This window comes from Pinus tabuliformis, chromosome 6, assembly GCF_031772625.1.
Source record: "Pinus tabuliformis cultivar Carrire ecotype Pingquan chromosome 6, CPIR1, whole genome shotgun sequence".
NCBI lineage: Eukaryota > Viridiplantae > Streptophyta > Pinopsida > Pinales > Pinaceae > Pinus > Pinus tabuliformis.
This window is the reverse complement of record NC_142292.1, coordinates 1942764995-1942774451: the sequence shown is the minus strand read 5'-3', so window position 1 is coordinate 1942774451 and position 9457 is coordinate 1942764995.

The following is a 9457-nucleotide window of genomic DNA, read 5'->3' as shown; positions in this document are numbered from 1 at the left end:
CAACCTCAACGGAGGTTGAAACAACACCTCAAGAACATTGTGAAAGAGGAATTACAGAAGCTGCTAGATGTAAACTTTATTTATCCTATCTCGGATAGTAAATGGGTCTATCCATTGGTGGTTGTCCCAAATAAAAATGGGAAGTGGTGTATTTTTGTAGACTAACAAGAGTTAAACAAGGAAACAAAGAAAGGTCACTTCCCCCTCCCATTCATTGATTAGGTCCTCGTTAAGTTGGCAGGGAAATAATTCTTCTCCTTTTTAGATGGTTTCAGTGGCTAAAATAAAATTCAGGTTGCCCCTAAAGACCAGGATAAAACAACCTTCACCTGTCTGTTATAGACATTTTTGTGCCTTACAGCATTGAGCATGAAATGTCCATAATCCAAGGGATCCAAAGTCCCTAAAAGAGTTGTTCCTGCCCCTAAAGGAACAAGGTCAACCAATGACAGCTTCTCCCAGAAGTTCTCCAACAAAAACCACTCAGAAACAGTCAATTCAGGATCAATTCAGAAGCTCTTCTAGTTGCCTGCATTGCAATGCACCCCAGTACACTAGCTAGGTGCGTTGCAATGCAACTAAAAGCACTACCAGGGTGCGCTGAGTGAGAAATTCCAAATGGCAATGTCATTCCGCAAGGTGTACAGACACTGGAAGCTTCCAGAATCTTCCTCAATGACACTTGCCTCAATGAATTCGACTAAGTGATGAGTAAGAGGCTCTCAACCTCCAAGTGGAAGCAAGAACTGACAGAGAGAAGCCACAAGTCAAAACATAAGCTGACTCATCCTCTCTGCTTACATCTATATATGGATCCCTCATCCCAGAGATCCAGAGGCTGGAATTTTGTACTTTGCAGAGAATTGCTGTTGGTTTGAGATTGAAATTAGTACATTGGGTGATTTATGCTTTGTTGGAGGAGAGGAAGGGATTCCTTTGCTGGGAGGTAGATGCTGGATCGGAACTCACTTGGTTGTATCTCCTCTTGGACTTTCTTATTCTATCAATAAACTATTTGAGTTTCTCCTACATGCTGTGTACCAATGATGTTTTGTTATGCTTACATGTTTAGCTTAATCTGATCTTGAGCCTTTTATGAATGTATATCTATGTCTTCCTGTAGTTTCTCTCTCTTGTGATCTTGCAGGAATTCGGTGAAGCTGGGCCAGTGAAGGAGCAAGGAGCTGTGAGCCACTGAAGAGAGGAGTGATTGGATCAACAAACTAGTGGAAGACACAGGTTAGTTACATATTTTCTCCTCATTTACATTTCATAAAGAAGAAATACTCAATTAGTTTTCCTTGTTTGTTGCTAAGGCACTATCACACCTTAGAGTGGGATAGGGGCATTCCGAATGGATACTTTTCCCAACAACAAATTGGCAACTCCGCTGGGGATCGTATCTTGTTAGTTTATTTGTGTTTCTATTGTTGTTCTTTTCATAAACTCAGGAGTGCCAAATCGAACTGCATTTTCCATTTACAAATGCAAAGTAGAGATCTGCCACTTTAGTCCACTCACTAGGCCTGTTTTTATGATCTGAACAGCTGATCCACAAGTGCTCTAACAACCCCTGTGATAGATCTTAGTCCTCCTTTAAATCATCCTCCTAATTGTACCTAATTGATAGCTTTTATCCGGCCAAAAACTGTACATTAAACTGCAAACCGTGACCCAGAACCCAGAAACAACTCTCGTTTCTGCTTCAGTGCAGACTCTGTGAAGAGGTTCTGCATTTCAACGCAGGTCCCGTGAAGGCTACCTGCGCTAAAGTTCAGTTTCTCTGTGTTGGGGGTGCGTTGATCAGCCTTTGCCTTGTGCAGCTGTGGTTCCCTGCTTCCTTTTGCTCAGTTTTATCTCTGTTTTTTGCAGCCTGTTATCAGTGTGTGTACCTATCTGAAACCCCTTTTCTTTGCCTCAATTCTGCCTCAGTTGTATAAAGAAATTGTATTTGTTCTTTGTGTATTTTTTACATCATTTGCAGTTTCCCATCACAAAAGTAAACTAGTCATACTGTCGCCCTTAGATCTAGACCTGTCGTAAGTGTCGTTTTGATCTTAGGAGTGGGTTTTTCTGCTGTTCACAGTTGATTACGCTTTTACTTTTGTCTTTTGGTTTGAATTTATGCATTTCCAGTATCGAAACAAGTAAATCATAAAGTGTCGTAATCGTCTTTTTGATTGTGTTTTTCACTTGAAATCGAATTCAAATTTGTACAACAGCTTTCTTTTTAGGCATAAATATTAAGAAAGTGAAAACAAATACATGCATATGTGCATTTGCATTTTGACAGTTTGTATGTGTTGATTTAGGAAAAGTACAGTGTGCTCTATGCTCTTTGAGAAAAGTTTGTGTCTTCCTTTTTCCCCTTGTAGCTAGGATTTTCATTGTTGAAAAGAGATAAATGCTTGCTTATCATCTTTAGACTGCATTTAGGAATTGTATCATACATCGCGTGGTGATCCAAAAAGGAAAACTTCTAAGAAAGATCAACCTAAAATAAATTGAATGAACTTAACAACGCTTTGTAACTTAACGCACAACATAGAGGTCTAGGCTAGAGACGTGTTCCGGCGTCGTAAAACCTGGTGACTGTCGATCTCGCTGATGGTTTGGTTATTCCTCCTGAGAGACGATAAGTGCCAGTACAGATTGTGCTCCCACGTACCATCAAGTATATCTTGGGAGACCCCTATAGGCATAAAACCTTTATCCATAGGAAGCTATGTCGGCCGCCCTACTGATCGCAATGCACTGAACACAACATTCAGGAAGATTGACCACCCATACCTTAAAAAGTATTCTGCAGTTTTGCGAAAAGTTTGGCACACCCTCTACCTAGAACTCCAGAGCAGTTCCTTTTGGTCTTTTTCAGACTCTATAACGGAAAAAGTCCATCCGAGCATTTGTCACTTCGGGCTCGTTAAAACATCGAAGGCAACTAGAGTCATCTTTCGCTTTTTCTCGACTCTTTAAAATTGAAAAAGCAAGTTGTGTCCAAAGTGTGTTAAAATTTATTTTAAACGGAATATTCATACCCTTTTTCCTGCGTTGATCTTTAGGTTGAGAAAATGGAGCCTACCAACCAAGGAATTCCCCTTGGTGGAAATCCTAGTCCCTTCTCCTCTTGGGGAGATGTTGGTGCGCCCCATATGGCCACATTGTCGCTTCCAGGACTGACAATTGGCTTGCCGGTCTGGCTCTTCTCAACCAGTGTCGTTCAGAACAACACTATTCCTGAACAGTCGAATCAGCAGTTAGACCAGTCCAGAGTTACCCACCAGCCTTCTACTTCCTCTAATTCTTCCTCTCCTCCTTCCTCTTCGCTTGACGGGACTGGTAAAGATAAAAACCAAGTTCCTAAGGAGAAGAAGGAAAAGAAGAAGAAAGAGAAGAAGAAGAAGGAGCCAAAAGCGACTGGGGGCGAACGAGTGGCGTCTAACGAAAATGCACACACAGTACTGACTAGGCCTAAATCGCCATGTGTCATATGCAAGGGAGACCACTTTCACAGAGATTGTCCCTGCATCCCTCAGATACTAAGGGACTGGTCTCCCCGTTTGCACAATCCGGTGGCATCAACCTATGATAGCCATGTTGAATGCACACCGTCAACTAGAAAATGTGAAGTCCTAGGACAAAAAGGGAGAGCTAGATCTCCCTGTAGACTGTGCGAAGGCAATCACGCCATCCAGTGTTGTCCCTTCTTAGAGGAAGCGAAAAGAGTTTTGGATGATCGTCCGGTTTCACCGTTACGACTTCCTCCTGGATATAAAAAACTCTTGCCGAGTCCTTCGTTAGTTGAGAATCCAGCTGGCCCGCTCAAGTTGTCAGCTGAAGCGCCGGTCATTGAAGATGAACCAGCTGAATCCATACCCGACGAAAGTCAAAAGGTCGAGGCGACAGTTGACCCGGTCTTGCCTTCAGAGGTTTTATCTTCGAATGATACAGTCACTGAGGAGAATAAGGATGACACCGTCCAAATTCTCTTCATCAACGCAGACTCAGACGAACACGGGGGAAATCCACCCATTCCTTTATCGTAGGAAGGAAGTTCGTCAGAGTGATACCCGGCCGTCTACTCGGTCCCACCACCAAGCAACCTAGTTGTATCCTTCGACTGGAACCAACTAGGCAGACCCCGTTTGCCAGCAAGCATACCATTCAGAATTATCGTCCAAATATACAGAATGGTCATGGCTGGCACCATCATTGATGAGGGGCATCTCCGAGTATCCTTTCCTATATTGCTTGGAAAGTGCTTGGTTCGCCATCGCTTTTTCCTGAGATGAGAAATCTGACACGCTTCGATAAAGGAACCAGTCGACCTTTAGGGATCCTCCCCAATGTGCCTATCACATTGAAAGGGAAGACCGTTCAAATGAACGTGATGGTCGTTCAAGGACCCTTGGATTATAACCTACTCCTTGGACGAGACTATATTTATTGCATGGGAGCCATCGTCTCCTCACTCTTTAGAGTAATGTGTTTTCCGCACGAAGGAAGAGTGGTCAAGCTCGTGGACCAGCTTTCATTTCCCAGATCACGCATCGCAAATAGTCATATACCATCACTAAATGGTCTCTTCATGCAAGAAATGTCTCAACCCACGGTCCGTCCTCCCGATGAGCGCGAGTGATTCGGAAGGATATGACTGGAACCCAGGGGGCATGCATCCTGGTCTGCTTTGGCAGGAAAACTTCGGGTATAGGGTAGGTTTCCGCGGGAGAATATGACTAGTCTGTACCCCGTCCGTCTTGGAAGAGGGGTTATTATAGAATAAGATTCTTTTGTCAAAGTTATGTGTTTGGCGCTCGTTGTCACTCACCTTTGTCTATCTCGGTAGACATCGCCGAGGAAGTGTTTTGTTTGCTGCGCAAATGAGACAATCTTTGGTAACCTGAAAGAGGTAGGCCTCTCCCGGTTAAACAAATGTTTTTCCTGTAAATTGAGGGGTAACCTTGAAACTCTATTTTATACCTGGGGGCATGCAAACCTTTTGGATTGCAAGCAAGGGGCGGCTATTTATTTTTAAAATTTTTAGGACCTCTAACCCTTTAAACTCGTAGGATTAGTCGTTTCCGAACTTGCATAACGAAAGGATGTGGGGCATAGCTTTGTAAGGAGCAAGCTCCATAAAAAATGGCATCTTACATGAGACATTCTTATCATATGACTGGATTAATCGAGCAGTTTTAGCGTATAGTTCATGCTCGTTAAAAAATAAACATAAAATCGAGCAGTTTTAGCGCATAGTTCATGCTCGTTAAAAAATAAACATAAAATCGAGCAAGTGTTTCAATCCGCGTTTAAGCTCGTTAAAAAATGAACTATCCTCCTGTAAATAACCACCGTGAATGTAACATTATCATCCATTAAAGCCTTGGTCGTGTTTGCACCGTCACCTCCACTTTTCCATTGGTCGATCATTCACCTCCATATTGATTGTTTACCCATTTTGAGGAACAACTGCGAAGATTGATTTCACTAGCCATCCTTGTGACACTACCGTGATTGGAAAATTCCAACCCTTACCTGGAATCAACTGCTACCCGTTTATCACTCGTTCCTCAAAAGACGAGTCTTCTTTAAGCTCTTTTCATCTGACTCGTAAAATATGAAAAGATTGCCGAGTTTTGGCCTTCCAGCTCATTAAAGCGACCGGAAGTGCTATCCCTCCTCTAGATTTTAATATTTTTGGACCTGAGGGATTATTGCACAAAAAGATCGAGCGCTTTCTTTGTTCGGCTCATTAAAACTATCGAAAATTCATCCCTTCTGTATTGTTTTATACTTTTTCGGACTTAAGGGATTAGATGACAAAAAAGGAACTTTGGAGTTATCTTTACGTACCTTTTCAGACTCTCTAAAAATGAAAAGGACCGAGTTATCTTTGTCGTTAGACTTGTTAAAAACATTAATAGTGACAAACTTGTCTTTAGACAAGAACGAGTTTCACTATCGCTAGGCTCGTTAAAACATAGCGATGGGTTTGCCCGAAGGGCAAATTATAGAACAAGCATATGTTATCCTCCTCAAGCTTGACAAAAATAAAGAGGTACTGGTCAGAAATGACTGGGGAAAAATTGGGAAGAAACTCAAAGAACTTTTATTGGTAGCAAGTCGCTCTTGAACATGACACTTCCACTCCGTGCCTGAGTCGGGTTGGGTTGTTTCATTCACCAGTCACATCACCATGGTCTCGCCATACCATCCACCTTTGGGGTAAATGCTACCAATCCCTCACATAAGTGTCACCGATATGTTCAAGAGAAGTCATCCAGAGAAGTCAACCGTGTCCCATCCACTACCATACATTATACTTCATTCTTTCATGACCGCCACCCTGAACCATATATCATCAGATCGTTTTCACCTCCATCAAAATCATTTGCTCCGTTCGGTGTCACTGATGTGGGATACATTAAGGCCCTCCTTTGACGGATCACTTCTTGTCGACATCAGCTCATTATCCAAGAAGTTGATCTAGGAACACCCCCTTCAGTACTTTGAAGCTTGCATGCCTCAATGGCAAGTTTCTCACTTCCAACGACAGGTATACATCAATGACCTTCGACCGAAATATTTTGCGTGGTGTTCGACGCCAAGTCCTTTATTCACACCACGTGAATTGTACTGCAGTACCTTGAGGGTCATTATCATTATCGGTGATTCCTCTCGTGCTTGTTAACAGTTTACATCATTGACTGGTAATCAAGCGATGTCTTTCCATGTTCGACTTCAGAACATTTCTCACATGGATCGACTTGTACTTAGAGTGAAGATCGGACGAGATTGAAGACCCTGGATCTAGTTTCATCCATCCGGGCTGCGATATATATTCAGGAAAAATAAAGACATTGACATGTACAACATTACAGCACAGATAATCATCCTACCAAAAGGATGATGATTTCATCAAAATCATCAGTCTACCATCAGACGATTGTCTGTTCTATGTACAGAAAAATGAATTTATAAAGCTGAGCATGGGAATGCCTGCCTCAGCTAGATCATGAAAACAGTATGAAAAATAATGTATTATATTGTATCTTATTACAGGTCTCCTCCCAACATTGGAAGAACTTCGGATCCTCCTAATAAAGCATTTCACCCGATAAACAGCCTCATACTTTAGGGGGCAACTGTTATAGACATTTTTGTGCCTTACAACATTGAGCATGAAATGTCCATAATCCAAGGGATCCAAAGTCCCTAAAAGAGTTGTTCCTGCCCCTAAAGGAACAAGGTCAACCAATGACAGCTTCTCCCAGAAGTTCTCCACCAAAAACCACTCAGAAACAGTCAATTCAGGATCAATTCAGAAGCTCTTCTAGCTGCCTGCGTTGCAATGCACCCCAGTACACTAGCTAGGTGCATTGCAACGCACCTAAAAGCACTACCAGGGTGCGCTGAGTGAGAAATGCCAAATGGCAATGTCATTCCGCGAGGTGTACAGACACTGGAAGCTTCCAGAATCTTCCTTAATGACACTTGCCTCAATGAATTCGACTAAGTGATGAGTAAGAGGCTCTCAACCTCCAAGTGGAAGCAAGAACTGACAGAGAGAAGCCACAAGTCAAAACATAAGTTGACTCATCCTCTCTGCTTACATCTATATATGGATCCCTCATCCCAGAGATCCAGAGGCTGGAATTTTGTACTTTGCAAAGAATTGCTGTTGGTTTGAGATTGAGATTAGTACATTGGGTGATTTATGCTTTGTTGGAGGAGAGGAAGGGATTCCTTTGCTGGGAGGTAGATGCTGGATCGGAACTCACTTGGTTGTATCTCCTCTTGGACTTTCTTATTCTATCAATGAACTATTTGAGTTTCTCCTACATGCTGTGTACCAATGATGTTTTGTTATGCTTACATGTTTAGCTTAATCTGATCTTGAGCTTTTTATGAATGTATATCTATATCTTCGTGTAGTTTCTCTCTCTTGTGATCTTGCAGGAATTCGGTGAAGCTGGGCTGGTGAAGGAGCAAGGAGCTGGGAGCCACTGAAGAGAGGAGTGATTGGATCAAAAAACTAGCGGAAGACACAGGTTAGTTACATCTTTTCTCCTCATTTACATTTCATAAAGAAGAAATACTCAATTAGTTTTCCTTGTTTGTTGCTAAGGCACTATCACACCTTAGAGTGGGATAGGGGCATTCCGAATGGATACTTTTCCCAACAACACTGTCCCTGGGGCACGTTCGCATATAGGGTATTGCCATTTGGCTTGTGTAATGCCCTAGCCACGTTCCAGAGAGATATACTTAGCATCTTTGATGATCTAATAAATGAAGGACTTGAGGTATATATGGATGACTTTACTCCATATGGGGATGACCTTGATCAAGCATTGCAAACACTAGAAAGGGGCTTAGAATGATGAATTTCTACCAGGTTATGTTTAAACAATGTTAAGTGTCACATGATGATTATCAAGGGTGTGATCCTGAGACATTATATCTCTGCAGCAGGAATACAGGTAGATCCAGCCAAAATACAGGTAATTCTTTGACTGCCTACCCCCTGCACTCAAACAAAGGTACATAGCTTCTTGGAATAGGTAGGTTATTATCGTAGGTTTATTAAAAAAAATCACATATTTCTTCACCCTTATATGCTCTAACTGGAAATGTTGGTTTCAGTTCATCTCACAAGTGTGACATAGCTTTTGCAGGTTTAAAGAAACTAGTCTCGACAACACTGGTATTACGTGGACCAAACTAGGAGCTAGCTTTCCACATATCCACCGACACATCAGATGTAGCTATAGGAGTTGTCCTCAGCTAGGAGAAGGACAAGAAACCTTATGCTATATATTATATTAGCAAAAATATCACTTCTGCAGAACTTAATTATAGAGTGACAAAAATAATTCTTAACTGTTATTTATGCAATAAACAAATTTAGACACTATATAACCGACTACCAAGTATTTTTGTACACTGATCACTCTGCCATTTATTATTTAGCTAATAAACCTATCACAAATGGTCGAGTAACACGGTGGCTATTTCTTTTGCATGAGTTTGACATTACTATTAAATATCATCCAGGGAAGGAAAAACCAATTGTTGATTCTCTATCTCGAATCCTGAAGGTGAATGATCCACTGGTGGTAGATGACCAATTTCTAGATGAACACCTGTTTGTCGTGGCAGTTAAGACGTCATGGATCATAGATGTGGAAAATTATCTAGCAGTAGGGAAGCTACCTAAACATTTGATGACAAGGGGAAGAAAATTGATCGTTCAACGCAATGCCCGATTCTCTTGGATAGGTGGATATATTTTTCATATAGGGGTCGACATGTGCATACACCTATGTATCAACGAGGATGAGATCCACGACATTCTGAAGGCTTTCCATGACAATCCCTGCAGGGGACATTTCACAGATCGAAGGACAGGACATAAGGTATTACAAATGTGTTATTATTGGTCCATTATTTTTAA